Raw genomic sequence first — 17,577 nt, 5'->3', positions numbered from 1 at the left:
AATCTCCATCCCAAGAATCTTTCTAGCATCCCCTAAATCTTTCATGTCAAACTCCTTACTAGAATGACTTTTATCTCATTGATATCACTCAAATGATTAGCAGCAATCAACATATCATCATATAAAGTAATAGAAAAATAAAAGAACCATCATCAAGGCTTCTCACATAAACACAACAATCATGCTCACAACGCTTGTAACCAAGCTTCAACATATAAGTGTCAAACCTCTTGTACCACTATCTGGGAGGCTGCTTCAACCCATATAGAGACTTCTTCAACTTGCAAACTAAGTGACTCTGTCCAGCTGCGCTCAACCCTTCTAGTTGTTTCAAGTAAATTTTGTCCTCTAATTCAACATGAAGAAAGACAATCTCCACACCCATCTGTTCTAGGTGCATATCTCGGCTGGCGACCAAGGTAAGCACTACCCTGATAGAAGTGTGTCTCACCACTAGGGAGAAAATCTCATTATAGTCGATCCCCTTCTACTGTGAATACCCTTTTGCTACAAGTTGATGCTTGACCTTTTCTCCTTCTTTTTATGATATTGATGGCTTCCTCTTGCACACCCACTTGCACCAAACTGCACTCTTATCTAGGGGCAATATGACAAGCTCCTAAGTTTGGTTCTTGTGTAGAGACTCCATCTCCTCCATCATGGCACCCATCCATTATTCTTTCTCGTAGCTGTTTATAGCCTCTTGAAAGCTACATGAATCTCCTGAACTAATATGAAGAGCAGTTGAAGCCATATCCTCAAAGCCATATCTCTCTTGAGGTTTAATAGGATGCATATCCCTCCCTCTAGCAAGTAGATACTCATGCACACCTGAACTCTCCACTTGAGAATCATCTTGTTCTTGACATGAATATGCATGGTTCCTTGCCTTTTTTTACCTGAACCGTTTTATTTATCACTGGAATTATATTTGATCCTAAAGTCTCTCCATTTGGCCTAGCACATCTATCAAAACTGATTGTTTCAGCATGAAATATTCATCAAACACTACATCTCTGCTCAACACCACCTTTTTGGAAAATGGATCAGAACTTGAACCCCTTCACACCTTTGGTATATCCAATAAAGATACACCTCTTTGACATAGGGTCAAGTTTAGATCATTCATCACTAGGTACATGTACATAAGCAAGACAACCGAATATGCATAACATATTATAATTTCTCGATTACCTTTCCATACTTCTTCTACAACTTTACCATCCAATGAAACCTGTGGTGATCTATTGATGACATAACATACCATATTGAGTGTCTCTGCCCAAAATCCTTTGGAAAGTCCAGCATTCAGTCTCATACATATGGCCCTCTCTATAAAAGTTCTATTCATCCTCTCTACAACACCATTCTGCGGGGAGTCTTCTTCACTGATAAGTGCCTCTGAATGCCATGTTCCTCACAAAACTTCTAAAAATATGAGGGGTGTAGAGAAAAAGGACATGAGTCGTCTAAATGCAAACACTTCACTGAACCTGAACATGGAGAATTGACTAATAGACAACCTGAATCATGCAACTACTATGACTACAAGGAGAGGAGCATGCAACAATTCAGCTCACCATACAGATAGAACAATCCCAACCTTTCTTGGAGGAGCAACCACTTTGAATCATCAATACTAAGATGGACCAGGTAACAGGAAACCTCCAACAAGGTTTCCACATCTACAATCTTCTCCTATTCAGCATACTCTTAAAACATTAATGGAAGATCAGGAAAAATTGCTTGCTAACCAAAATAAATTTCATGAAGATCAAGTCATGATTAATAAAAGTTTTTCAAACATGCTCAATGACTCGAATTCTAAAATAGAAAACCTGACCATCCATGGTAAAATAATGGTAACACAAATTGCCCAACAAGCTAGTAATCCTAATAGAAAAATAGGGATGTTTCTAGGACAGTCAGAAAAAATCCAAATAATGGACATTGTAAAGCTGTCAAATTAAGGAGTGGAAATGAACTAAGTGATATTCCTCAAATTAGGAAAAATGTACAAGTGGAAGAGGAACATACTAAGACACAACCCCCTGAAGAGGAGCAAAATTTTGAAAAGATTCTAAGTATGTAGCTCCACCACCACATGTACCACCAGTTCCTTTCCCCCAAAGATTAGTAAAGGCAAAATTATAAAAGAAATTTGGGAAACTTTTGGATATTCTTAAGAAATTATATATCAACTTACCCTTCACTAATGCACTATAGGAGATGCCTGCATACACAAAATTTCTTAAGGATATTTTATCTAAAAAAAGAAGACAAGATGATTATAAAACAATCGCTTTAACTGAAGAGTGCAGTGCTTTAATTCAAAATAAATCACCTCCTAAATTAAAATATCGTGGTAGTTTTTCTATCCCATGTTTAATTGGAAATACTAGTTTTGATCACACCATATGTGACTTAGGGGCAAGTGTGAGTCTCATGCCCTTATCTGTGTGCAAAAAGTTGGAAGTGGGTGAACTAAAACCCACTACTATATCACTTCAATTAGAGGATAGGTCAGCTAAATTACCTGTAGGTATCTTGGAGGATGTTCCTATCAAAGTTGGGAAAATTTTCATTCTAGTAGATTTTGTAATAGTAGAGATAGAAGAGGATTCACAAATCCAATCATATTAGGTAGACCCTTTTTGGTTACCGTTGGTGCTATAATTGATGTAAAGAATGGAAAACTTTCCATAAGCATAGGGGATGAAAAAGTTGAATTTGATATTGCTAAATCTATTAAACAACCTTCTCTTGAGGATTCATGTTTCATGAACCAAGTTGTGAAAGAGGAAGCATCTAGAGTGTAATCTAAGGATTCCTTAGAGAGATGCATAGTAGATGGTGACACTTCGGACGTTGATGAGGAAGTGGCTGAGGTTATTGAATTTCTGAATGCAAGCCCAACACTTCCTCACAACCCGCAAGATGAGACCTTGAAGGTAATGCCCAAATATGAAGATTGGGAGGAGGGGAAAACACTTAAAATAGAATTAAAAACACTCCCCTCCACCCACATGTATGAATTTCTTGGACCTAATTCATCTTATCCAGTTGTTGTTATTGCTAAACTAAATAAATTGGAAACTTCAAAATTGCTAAGGGTCCTGAGAATGCACATGAAGGTAATAGGATACACATTGGATGATATAAAAGGTATAAACCCTTATTTGTCATGCATAGAATTTTCATGGAACCTAACCATAAAACTTCAATTAAAACCATATGAGACTAAATTCTAATATGAAAGAAGTGGTTGGGAAAGAAGTGCTGAAATTTTTAGATGCTGTGGTAATATATCCTATATCTGATAGTGAATAGGTGAGCCCAGTTCATGTGGTTTCTAAAAAGGGACGATTGACTATTCTGAAAAATGAGAAAAATGAATTAATGCCAACTAGAATAGTCACATGTTGGAAAATGTGCATTGACTATAGAAAGTTAAACACAACCACTAGGAAAGATCACTTCCTTCTCCCATTCATTGATCAAATGCTTGAAAGGCTTGCTACACATTCACCCTGGAGACAAACAGAAAACTACTTTCACATGTCCTTATGATACCTTTGCCTATAGGAGAATGCCTTTTGGACTAAGTAATGCCCCAACCACTTTTCAAAGCTGCATGACTGCAATATTTTCTGTCTTTATAGAAAACATAATGGAAGTTTTTATGGATGATTTTACTGTTTATGGACTTTCATTTGATGATTGCTTAACAAATTTGACATAAATATTGCAGAGATGTGAGGAAGTGAATCTTGTATTAAATTGGAAAAAATGTCACTTCATGGTGCACGAAGGTATTGTGTTGAGGGATTTAATTTCAGGAAAAAGGATAGAGGTGGACGGAGCAAAAATTGTAGTAATAGAAAATATGTCACCATCAATTAACATAAAAGGTGTTAGGAGTTTCTTAGCCCATGCGAGATTTTAAAAGATTTTTCAAAAATGGCGAAATCCCTTTTTAACCTTTTAATGAAAGATACTGCATTTGATTTTAGTGTTGCTTGTCTAGAATCGTTTGGTAGGTTGAAGGAGGCATAGGTCACTGGACCAATATTGCAATCACCAGACTGGAATCTTCCCTTTGAAGTGATGCTAGTGACTATATTGTGGGCGCAGTATTGGGCCAAAAGAAGGAGAAGAAGATGCATGCAATCTACTATTCAAGCAAAACACTTGATGGAGGTCAAGCCAACTATGCCACCACAGAGAAGGAGCTACTAACTGTTGTTTTTGCCTTCGAAAAATTTATGTCCTACCTAGTAGGTTGTAAAGATATAGTCCATAACGATTACTCAGCCCCGCGATACTTGATGAGTAAGAAAGAAGGCAAGCTACGTCTCATCCGATGGATTCTTCTTCTGCAAGAATTTGATCTGGAGATTGTTGATAGAAAGGGAATAGATAATTCAGTTGCAAATCACTTATCTTGGCTTGAACATCCAAGTGGAGGGGAGGAGGACATACCTATTGATGATTCCTTTCATGATGAGCTACTCCTCCTCCTCGACACTATAGAGGCACCTTGATATGCTGACTTTGTAAACTATTTGGTCAGCAAGATTCGTCCACCTGAAATGACACTACAACAGAAAAATAAATTCTTCTCAGATCTGAAGAAGTATATTTGGGATGATCCTTACCTCTATCAACTCTGTGATGATGGTATTTATATAAGATATATTCCAGAAGAAGAAGTGTCAAAGATCCTGAGTTGTTGCCACTCTGCCTCTTATGGAGGCCATGCCAGTACTTCAAAAACAATAGCAAAGGTATTCCAACGTGGTTTCTTTTGGCCAGACATATTCAAAGATGTAGGAAATTTTGTTCTCACATGTGATTCTTGCCAAAGGGTGGGGAACATATCAAAAAGGCATGAAATGCCAATGAACCCCATCCTTGAGGTGGAGATATTTGATGCACGGGGAGTTGAATATATGGGACCTTTTCCTACTTCAGACAACAACAAATATATCTTGGTGGTAGTCGATTATGCTTCTAAGTGGGTGGAGGCAATTTCATCTCCACACAATGATGCTAAAACGATCATCAAACTGTTTACCAAGATCATATTTCCAAGGTTTGGGGTCCCGAGGCTGGTTATTAGTGATGGAGGCTCACACTTCATTGAAAGACATTTTGAAAACCTCTAGAAGAAGTATGGTGTTTCTCATAGAGTTGGTACCCCTTACCACCCTCAAACAAGTGGTTAAGTGGAAGTATCAAATCGTGATATTAAAAGCATATTGGAGAAGTCAATGTTTAGGAGCAGGAAAGATTGGTCCTCAAAGCTTGATGATACTTTATGGGCTTACCGTATTGCATATAAAAAACCTATTGGTGTGTCACCATTCAAGTTGATTTATGGTAAGCCTTGCCACCTTCCAGTGGAACTAGAGCATAAGGCGTATTGAGTAGTCAAATTGCTAAACTTTGATCTGAAAGTTGCTAGAGAAAAAAAGAAATTCCCACTGTAAGAGTTGGAAGAATTGCGGTTGGATGCTTATGAGAATGCTTGTACTTACAAAGAAAGAAAAAAAAGATGGCATGACAAACACATACTTCGCAGAGAATTCCAAGTAGGGGAACTAGTTCTCTTATTCAACTCCAGATTGAGGCTCTATCCATGGAAGCTAAAGTCTAGATGGTCAGGTCTGTTCAGAGTCACCAAGGGTTAACCTTATGGAACAGTTGAGATATGGAATGAGGAAAGGGGAAACTTCAAGGTGAATGGTCAATATTTGAAGCATTATCTAGCAGATGAGTGACTAGAGAAACAAACAAATATAGCCCTATTGGATCCTACATGAGCTACAAAAATCAACCATCAAGCTAATGATGTTAAACGAGCGTTTCGTGGGAGGCAACCACACTAGAGGTACATTTTTAAATTCATTAATTTTATTGTTTTAGTGTCAGCTTTAGTGTCTCCCTGAGTTCTGAGCCTTCGTAGGGGGATGTATATAGTGCCGACCACAAAACAAATGGTGTTGCTGCCCAGGATATTTGCACCTAGTCCATCTAGGACATATGGCCATTTGGGACATATTTATCTTCTTTTGCAGGTACTTCCACTACACTCAATGAAGCCAACCACTTATAATTGACACATGAGTTAAAGACACTTCATACCTAACCCGTAACTTCCACTATGTTTTCTATAAAATTAGAAAATATTGTAGTCAAGAATCTTTGAAAAGTGGCTGGGGCATTACATAGCCCAAAAGGCATTCTCATATAGGCAAATGTGCCATAAGGAAATGTGAAAGTAGTTTTCTGTTGGTCTTCAGGGTGAATGGGGATTTGATGAAATCCTGAGTACCCATCTAAATAGCAGAAATATTCATGTGTAGCAAGCCTTTCAAGCATTTGATGAATGGATGGGAGAGGGGAGTGATCTTTCCTAGTGGTTGTGTTTAATTTTCTATAATCAATGCACATTCTCCAACATGTGACTGTTCTAGTTGGTATTAATTCATTTTCTCAATTTTCACAACAGTCAATCCTCCCTTTTTAGGAATCACATGAACTGGTCTCATCCACTCACTATAAGATATAGGATATATTACCCCAACATCTAAAAGTTTTAGTACTTCTTCCCTAACCACTTCTTTCATATTAGGATTTAGTCTCCTTTGATTTTCAATTAAAGTTTTATGGTTAGGTTCCATGAAAATTCTATGCATGCATAAAGAAGGGTTTATACCTTTTATATCATGCAATGTGTATCCTATTACCTTCCTGTGCATTCTCAGGACCCTTAGCAATTTTTAAGCTTCCAATTTATTTAATTTAGCAATAACAACAATTGGATAAGACGAATTAGGTCCAAGAAATTCATACCTAAGGGTGGAGGGGAGTGTTTTTAAGTCAATTTTAGGTGCTTTCCCCTCCTCCCAATCTTCATATTTGGGCATTACCTTCATGGTCTCATCTAGCGGATTGTAAGGAAGTGTTGGGCTTGCATTCAGAAATTCAATAACCTCAGCCACTTCCTCATCAACGTCCGAAGTGTCACCATCTACTATGCATCTCTCTAAGGGATCCTCAGATTGCACTCTAGCTGCTTTCACTTTCACAACTTGGTTCAACATATCAACCCTGGAACATGAATCCTCAAGAGAATGATGTTTAATAGATTTAGCAATATCAAATTCAACTTTTTCATCCCCTATGCTTAGGGAAAGTTTTCCATTCTTTACATCAATTATAGCACCAATAGTAGCCAAAAAGGGTCTACCTAATATGATTGGGATTTGTGAATCCTTTTCCATCTCTAGTATTACAAAATATGCTGGAATGAAAAATTTCCCAACTTTGATAGGAACATCCTCCAAGATACCTTTAGGGAATTTAACTGACCTATCTGCTAATTGAAGTGATATAGTAGTTGGTTTTAGTTCACCCACTTCCAACGTTTTGCACACAGATAAGGGCATGAGACTCACACTTGCCCATAAGTCACATAAGGCGTGATCAAAACTAGTATTTCCAATTAAACATGAGAAAGAAAAACTACTAGAACCTTTTAATTTAGGAGTTAATTTATTTTGAATTAAAGCACCGCACTCTACAATGCCTTAGTGAAGGGTAAGCTGATATATAATATCTTTAAAATATCCAAAAATTTCCCAAATTTATTTTCTAATTTTGCCTTTGCTAATCTTTGGGGAAAAGGAACCAGTGGTACATATGGTGGTGGAGCTACATACTTAGACATCTTTTCAAAATTTTGCTCCCCTTCAGGCGGTTGTGTCTCAGTATGCTCCTCTTCCACTTGTGCATTTTTCCTAATTTGAGGAATATCACTTAGTTCCTTTCTAGTCCTTAATTTGACAGCTTTACAATGTTCATTATTTGGATTTTTTCTGGCTGTGCTGGAAACATCCCTATTTGTCTACTAGGATTACTAGCTTGTTGGGAAATTTGTGTTTCCAGCATTTTACCTTGGATGGTCAGGTTTTCTATTTTAGAACTCAAGTTATTGAGCATGTTTGAAAAACTTTTATTAATCATGACTTGATCTTCATGAAATTTATTTTGGTTACTAAGCAATTTGTTTTGACCTTCCATTAATGTTTTATGAGTAGGATCAGTAAGAGAAGATTATAGCTGTGGAAACCTTGTTGGAGGTTTCGTGTTACCTGGTCCATCCTGGTATTGATGATTCAGAGTGTTGTTGCTCCTCCAAGAAAGGTTGGGATTGTTCTGCCTGTATGGTGGGTTGAATTGTTGCCCGCTCCTCTCCTTGTAATCATAATAGTTGCATGATTCAGGTTGTCCATTAGTCAATGCTCCGTGATCAGGTTCAGTGAAGTGTTTGCATTCAGACCACTCATGTCCTTTTGCTCCACATCCCTCACATATTGCAGTAGACCCAATAGCATTAGCATGCTACTTTTCTAGATTTCCGAACCTTTGAGAAAGGTTCTCTAGCGTGGAAATTACCTTATCTGTCTGATTGCCTGAATATTATGCACTAGAGTCTATTCTTGGATGGTGTCTCCTCTCATTCACCCATTGGTGATGATTAGAAACCACATTCTCTATGATCTATGAAGCAACATCAATTCCTTTGCACATAAAGACACCACCTGCTGAAGAGTCCAATAGTTGTTGTGATGGAAAGTCTAGCCCACTGTAAAAGTTCTGAACCAACATCCAAGGTGCAATACCATGATGACGAAAGCTTCAGTCAACTCATTTGAATCCTGATCCTTTTGACTGAAGTTCTGGATGAGGTGCCTATAGTGCATAGTTTTGGAAGGAGGAAAGTATTTGTTGAGAAAAGCCTCCTCCAAAGTTCGCCATGTTTCTTGAATTTCAGCATTTTGATTCCTTGGCCACTTCTTAGCTCTGTCTCTAAGGGAATATGGAAACATGCGGAGACAAATAGAATCTTCAGAACCCCCATGAATCCTCACTGTTTCATAGAATTCCAAGAAATGATCAATATGGGCATTAGGATCTTCATGAGCTCCACCTCCAAATTGGTTTTGCATGACCATTTGGATCAGAGTAGATGACAAAGAAAATTTCCCTGCCTCAATAGCTGGGCGAATTATTCCAAGATGTGAACTATGAGCATTAGGGGCTGCATAGTCGCGAAGTGGTTTTTCATCTCGTTCAGCTATTGTTTGTACACACGCACGTCTTTCTCTTACTCTATGTTGCATTCTTCTTCTACGAAAAGTCCTTTCTCGCTCTGAATAGTAATTTCAACTTTGTATAAACCAAATGCGCAACCTGCAGAGGTACCAAGAAAAAGGAAAACGTATAATTCACTAGAGTAAAGTAATGAATTAATTGAGAATTAAAGAAGTTTTGACACAGTTCCCTAGCAGCGGCGCCAAAAACTTAATAGGACAAATCGCAAGTGCATGATTATATCGTCAAGTAATAAAATATCGATCCCGCGAGCACTGGAAAATTCCTTTAATTATAACAATTAATTTATACTTAACTCAAATAAGGAATAAAATTGAATTTAGAACAATTGCCAAGGATAAGGGTTACCGCCTTTGCACTCGCAAATCCTTGTTTTGCTCCTTTTCATGAACTTTAAGTTGTGAGGGTGAATTGCTCTTTGATATGTGTCATCCTCTCTCGAGCTCCAGCACGTGTACTCAATTGAAGTCGCACCTACTCTCGTGGTTCAATTATCAATCAAATCCTTTACTTGGATCTTTCTATCCAATCGCTTCCTAGCAACCCAAGGCGAATTCCAGAAATCCCCGAGAATCCTAATACTACTCTCGTGAATTAGGATTCTAGTTTAAATAACTGAATTGTGGGATAGTTGGGTTCACCTCTCGGTCCCTCCCCAATGTATCTAAGAGGTGTAATTTGTTGGCCAAACAACTCACACGAATAAAACCCAATGTAATGATTCAAATCACAACACTCAATGAAATAGAAGTAAGAATAAGTATTTATTGAATGTAAAAGGGCATACCCCAATTCTAGAAACAAAGGAATTACTCACTCATGATGTAGAAGAGATTCCCAAATTCTAAATTAGAGAATTGCAATGTAAAAAAATATAATCCTTGGGGGAGAGCCCTTATTTATCCTAATTACAAAATATTGGGCTAAGCCCAACAAAACAAATCTAGAAAATAGGAATATAATATAACATCTATGACCTCTTTTGGTTCTTCAATTGTTCTTCGCATAGCCTCAACACTGAATTCAATATTCTTGCACCCAATCTCTACTCTTTTTTTGCTTTAATCCATCCAAACTGCGCAACATAGCTAAAAACACCCGCTCAACCCGAACAAAGAGAAATAAAAGCTAAAAACAATCCTAAAGTCCTAATTATGTCCTAAAATTCAATGCAAATGTAGTATAATTTCACACTTATCATGTCTGTTTCCCAAACACACAATACTTGCACAAATCTAGCTTGCATTTCCTGACTCCCCTCAATAGTCCTCTTTTGCATAGTTCTATAATACCACACACACTAATATGACCCAAACACATGTGCCATAATTTTGTAGCACCCTGGTCTAAATCTACTAAAATCTCTCCAGCCACTCCAACAACTCCACCTACAACTGTTCTCCCTAACAACTCGTAAGTGTTCCCAACAGTCCTCTTATCCTTCATCACAGTGAGAGCACCTTTGCATACTCGAAGAATATCACTGTCCCCATCAGCTTTATAGCTAAATCCTTTGGCCTACAATATCCCCAAAGAAATCAAATCCATCTTCAAATCTGGTATGTGCTTAACCTCACATAACGTCTTCACTACACCATTATCCATCACAATTCTGATTTCTCCCATGCTAATAGTTCCACATACTTTATTATTTTCGAGATGCACAAAAGAAAAATTGCCTACCCAATATGTAGTTAACCATTCTCTGTTTGGTGACATGTGGTAAGAACAACCAATGTCAAGTATCTACTCATCTGTACTATGATTTGATGATACATATAGTAGATCAACTTCACTATTATAACTAGAGTCATCTTTCTATGCAACAATTGCACATGTAGATATTCCATCTTTTCCCACCGGCTTTCTAGGATTCTATTCATTGGGACAATCCTTTTTGTAATGCCTAGTTTGTTTGCACTTATAACACTCTACTGGTGTTCTGCTACTGGTGTTCTACACCTAGAATTTGGTCTTTTTCCTTTGGCAGGACCTCCTCTGCCTTGTCTCCTCCCACACGCTTGGCTCCCTTTCATATACAGACCATCATCTGGAGACCCTTCCCCTACATTCTATGTTCTTCGAGTGTGGGACAGAAGTGCAGATGTGATCCCACCTAGTTTGATTATGTCTTCCCCTACGTCAATGTTGTCACCAAGTTTTCATAGGAATTTGGCAAAGAACACAATACAATTATTGCTTTGTCCTCATCATCAACCTTTACATCAAGTTTGTCCAAGTCATTGATAACTTGATTAAAATTGTTGAGATGTTGTTTCAAATCAGCACCCTCCTGCATTTTCAGGCCATAGAGTCTCTGTTTAAAATACAATTTATTTGTTAGAGACTTGGATATAAATCGCTTCTCTAATGTCTCACATACCTCTGTTGGTGACGTTAGATCGATAACATGATACATCACCTCATATGATAGACAAAGCCGTATGGTTCCCGCAGCCTTCTCCTTCAACTCTTTCCCAATCCAGTTGATCCAAACCATCTGGTTTATTCTCACATAGTGCTTCTGATAGACTTTGTTCAACCAACACATCCTTAACCCTCCTTTTCCGTAATCCGAAATTACCAGTTCCATTGAAATTCTCCACCTCGAATTTAGCACCTAGGTTAAGAGCCATCAAATACCAATTGTTGGGAACAAGCGAGCAATCAAATAGTAAAAGAGTATAGATAAAAGAGAATAACACAAGAGGTTTGGTAACGAGGTTCCGCCAATTGTGCCTATGTCCCTAGGAGCGTTGAGAGGCTACCACTGTGTATTATTAGAGAATAAGGATTTAAGTTTTGACTATTCTTCTCATTGTTACATTAGGTTTACATAACATAATTATATATCCCTCTACCTCAACCCCTTTACATTAGCCCAAGCCCGTAACTTGTATTGCTATTATCTGGAGATATGAGCCATTGCACAACACTAGGTCTAATCCGTAATCTCACAATTATTGCTTAAGCCACAATATTTGAGCACAACAACTTCCAAAAATTATGTATTCTTCATAAGTAGTACTTAGAGCAACACAAACTTGATTTTTACAGGACCAATTGACTAGGGCATTTCCAAGAATATGACAAGTACCACTTGTACTTTTTCTCTCAGATTTGCATCCAGCAAAATCTGAATCCGAATATTCTACCAGATTACATATACTTCCTTTAGGATACCATAGTTCTACATCAAGTGTGTCTTTAAGATATTTTAATATCCATTTCACGACAATAATATGTGACTCTTTAGGGCTTGATTAATAACGTGCGCAAAGACAAACACTAAACATAATATCAGGTCTACTTGCAGTAAGGTAAAGAAGGGAACCAACCATACCTCGATACTTACAGATATTGGCGTATTTTTCAGTCTCATCAGCATCAATGTATGTTCCAGAACCCATAGGAGTTGCGATAGGTTTGTAGTTATCCATTTCGAAACATTTTAGCAGATCCTTGCAGTATTTAGACTGACAAACAAAGATGACATCCTTGAGTTGTTTGATTTGTAGTCCAAGAAAGTAGTTCAACTTTCCCATCATGGACATCTCAAACTCCCCTTGCATTTATTTTCTTAATGAATAACATAATGTCGACCATTCCTTTACTAAAATCTTTCTTAGTTGAAACGTTTATTAGACGATCGTACCATGCACGTGGAGCTTGCTTTAAGCCATAGAGGGCTTTCTAAAGCTTGTAGGAATGAGAGGGATGCTTGTAGTCTTCAAACCGAGGGGGTTGTTCGATGTACACCTATTCTAAATATAACGGTTTAGAAACACATTCTTTACTTCCATTTGATATAACTAGAAATCCAAATAACATACATAATCAAGAAATAGTCTAATAGCTTCAAGTCTAGAAATATGAGCGAATGTTTAATCAAAGTCGATACCTTCTTCCTAGTTGTATCCTTGTGCTACAAGTCTTGATTTATTTTTTTACAGTAATTTCATTTTCATCAAATGTGTTCCGAAAGACCCAACGATTTATTATAACATGTCTTTCTTTAGGTCTACGAACAAGTTCTCAAACTTCATTTCTCTTAAACTGGTTAAGCTCTTCTTGCATAGGAAGAATACAATGTTCATCCTCGATTGCATCATCAATCTTGGATGGTTCCACCTGAGAAACAAAAGCCATATTTAGACATGCATCATTCAATTTCAGGCGAGTAAAGACTCCCTTACTTATATCACCAATGAAGTTGTCAATAGGACGATATCGATGGATTCTCCATTCTTTTGGTAAATGAGAGTGAATATGCTTTTTTGTGAAGATATATTGTCATATATTTTCAGACGCTCTATATTGGTTGTTACATCATTAATGGATTTTCCATGGACTAGGAAAGTCATCATCATTAACCATGGATTTTTATTTCAATGTTGGATTAGTCTTATCGAAAGTCACATGGATAGATTCTTCCATCGCCACAATTCTCTTATTGAAAATCCGGAAAGCTTTGCTTGTAAGAGAGTAGCCAAAGAAAATTCTTTCATCGAATTTTGCATCAAACTTTCCAAAGTTTTCCTTTGCATTATTTAGCACATAACATTTGCAGTCAAACACATGCAAGTGAGAAATATTTGGTTTTTTGCCTTTGAAGATTTCATAGGGGTTTTTCTTTAGAATAGGTCTTATTAGGATTCAATTGGAAACGTAGCTTGCCGTACTAACTGCATCTGCCCAACAATATTTTGGTAGATTCATTTCATTCAACATTGTACGTGCCAGTTCCACCAACAATCTATTCGTTCTCTCTATAACACCATTTTGCTTTGGTGTTCTAGGAGCAGAGAAATTTTGAGTGATACCATTATCATCACAAAATTCCTCAAATAAACCATTTTGGAATTCTCCTCCATAGTCACTTCGCATAATGCTATTTTCAAGGATTTTTTATTTTGTACTCTCCTAGTATATTTGATAAAGGCATTAAATGCCTCATTCTTGTGTACCAATAATAGAGTCCAAGTATATCTTGAAAAGTCGTCTACTATCACAAGCGCATAGTAGTTACCATCGAAACTTTTGGTCCGAGAAGGACCAAATAAGTCCATATGTAGTAACTACAATGGTCTATCAACAAGAAACCATATGTTTTGGTTTGAAAGACGTCTTTGTTTGCTTACCTTTTTGACAAGCACTACATAGTTTGTCTTTCACAAACTTCATCTTGGGTAATCCAACAACCAGATCATTATTTACCAATTTACTAAAATGATCCATACGAATATGAGCAATTCTCCTAATAGCCATGCATCATGATCATTAATAGCTAAACATTTTATTAGAATAGAAGAATCATTTAAAGCAACCATGTAGATATTACTGATTCTCTTACAACAAGTTTAGAATTTTCTGATACCTTACTATCAATGATGCATTTGTTGGTGTAGAAAACCACATGTAATCCTTTGTCACAAAGTTTAATTATACTCAATAGGTTGTGCTTGAGTCCCTCAACGTGTAGAACTCCTTCTATTGTAGTAGAAGGTAACTTTCCGATTCTACTAACTCCAATGATCTTTCCTTTGTTATTATCATCATATGTGACATAGCCTATGTCCCTTGGAGTGAAGGCAAATAGTTTTCCTTTATCGCCCATCATATGTTTTGAGCAGTCGCTATCCAAATACCATAAGTTGTTGGCGGCTCCCAAATACCCCTACAAAACAATTCAAGTAATATTAGGTACCCAATTCAGTTTGGGTCCTACATAGTTAATATCTTTCTCTAGCCATTTAAAATGTCGCAAGGGAATACCATATTTTCTAATTTTTCAAGTATTATAAGCATGTCCATGATTTAACAATAAGTGCAATTGGGTTGATGCATTTGGATCATTGATTTAGATTTAGCAATATGATGAGTATGAATACTTTGCTTTTGAAAGATAATTTTATTAGACACCTCATTTTCTTAAGGGAAAAAGGTTTAGAAAAATCGAGACCTCTACGGTCAGTGGAGTGTCATTGTATCTTCAGCATGTCATCCAATTTTGTAATACTCTTATTAAAATTCAAGAGTAATACAATTTGGACAAGAGGAAGAAGAAGGTTTATTGTGGAATGTGTCAATCTCAGTTTTTTGTTTGAAACAAATTTTAGTGAGTTTGACGTATTCACTATGTGGTTCATTAAAAGCATTTTGTAAAACACAAATATATGACTTATTTAAAAGTTCAGTTTCGCTTACCTCGTCATCATCAGAATGATGAGACGCTATTAGAGAGATGAGCCTACTCTCCATTTTCTAGTTCTGAAGTGGAACTTGATTCCTTATCCTCTCATGTAATATAAGTCCGTCTACCGGTCTTCTTTTCAAATTTTGCCTTGAAAGGGTTTTGCTTCAATGTAGGACAATCCATCTTCATATGACCAGGTTTTCCACATTCAAAACAATTGAAGCTTTGATTGGAAGTGGAAATTTCATTAATTTTGGTTAATCTCCTTGGTTGTCTAGCCTTACCACTTTGATTCCTTTACGGGAATTTACTGAACTTTTTCACCAGCATGCTCATGTCTTATATTTCCGCTTTTTTTGACTCATCTTCTGAGGATTCATATTGTAAGTTCAAGATGCCAACTAGGGTGGGTCAATTAGTTGTTGGGAGAATATGGCTGATTTTTCTGCTATGTCATCAAAGTTTATGTGCAGCGGATTATTTATGCAGAATTCAACTATGTAAAGCAAAAGTAAATAACAAGATTAAGTTAAAGAAGAGTACACAAAGAGTTTTTATACTGGTTCACATTCTTGTCCACCGAAGGTTACATCCAATACTCATGCCACATAAGAGATTTTTCCACCAGATATTTTGAGTTATAATTACAATTTCTCTTCCCGATATTTTTTTTACCTTACACACTCACAACTTATCTACCCTTGAAAATTCCATTTTAAAGTAAACTCTTTTCCCCTTCTCATTACACCCTTGTGATGAAAAGTTTACAACCAAGATGAAGAATTCTACAATGGTTTTGGATTGACTTTACTAGTTTTGACAATTCTATAACTTGCAATCCTTGATCTGACAATATAAATATTTAGTATACAATTATCTTAATATTTTTGAAATTTTAGAACACTTTTCACTTTATCAAGCAACTTCATAAAATATGAAAGTTTAGAAACAAAGTTGCTTGAGAAAAATGTGCAAAAAATTATTTACTAAATGTTTGAAAGTTTTGTGTGATTGTAAGCAATTGTGTATATCGTGTGTTGTGAATTTGGATGTCTCAATGCCTTTAAATAGGCTTCCAATCAGTCATGATAACCTTCCATGAAGAGGAGACACGATTAGAATGAAACCTATTCACTTTGGACAGAAGCTGTTCATTTGAATTTGAAAATCTGGTTTCAACAACTGTGTGTATTGATTATCATGAAGTGGTAATCGATTACCCAAATTTTATGTCCAAGGTGGTAATCAATTAATACAATGAATTAATCGGTTACATTAGTCATTTTTTCTTTGTAACTATTTTCTCAGTCAAGTAACTTGTTACGCAGTTCTAGTAACCTGTTACCAACTACCTCACAGTTCAGGTAACATGTTATCTAGTTCTGGTAACCTATTGGCCAGGTCAAGTATTTATTACTTAGCAATTTTAATTTTGCATATTAGGCATATCCAATTCTTTAAAAATGATCTTGATTAGTTTCAACATTGTTACTAAATATTAAAGTGAGTGTAAGGATAGAAGTACCTATATGAAGACTTAATCTGTAATTATCTTGAAGCTTGAATCTTCTATGTTTTCAAGGTCTTCATCCTTTTTCTTCCTTTTGTGATCTTGGTGTCATAATCAAAACCGTGCCAGGGTCAGGAGCAAGATTTTCTTCACAATCTCCCCCTTTTGATGATGACAAACCAATATCTTTTGAAAATTGAGATCTAAATTTTTCTCGAGGTTTAGCATATGTAGATGATATAACTTTGTTGGATTTTCGAATATGCTTCCCCTATCTTGTATACTCCCCCTTTGTTTTATTGTATGTGCCTGAAAATGTTTTACAGAAAATTACAGCTCCAACTTTTGTCCCCCTTTTGACATCATCATGAAGAAGAAAAACTAATTTTGTTTAGCACAATATATATATGTATAGAAAAGGGTAACACAATATGTTTTTCTTATAAACAAGCCAAGGTCATAATTTTTGCATGATATGAATTTTGAATAATATGAAATGTTAGAGTTAAATATCATGTCATAGCATAACATTTGAAACCACAGTTTAAGAAACATTATTCATACATCACAAATAGTTCAAGAACACATAGGGCAATGTTCAAATGCATAAGTAAAAGAATAAGTAAAAATAGAAATAGTAACAGTAGTTCGAAAATAGCAATAAAAACAACGACATCAAAATACATAG

This window comes from Lupinus angustifolius, chromosome LG10, assembly GCF_001865875.1.
Source record: "Lupinus angustifolius cultivar Tanjil chromosome LG10, LupAngTanjil_v1.0, whole genome shotgun sequence".
Taxonomy (NCBI): Eukaryota; Viridiplantae; Streptophyta; class Magnoliopsida; order Fabales; family Fabaceae; genus Lupinus; species Lupinus angustifolius.
The sequence above is the reverse complement of the archived record's forward strand: the minus strand, read 5'-3'. Positions refer to the sequence as shown.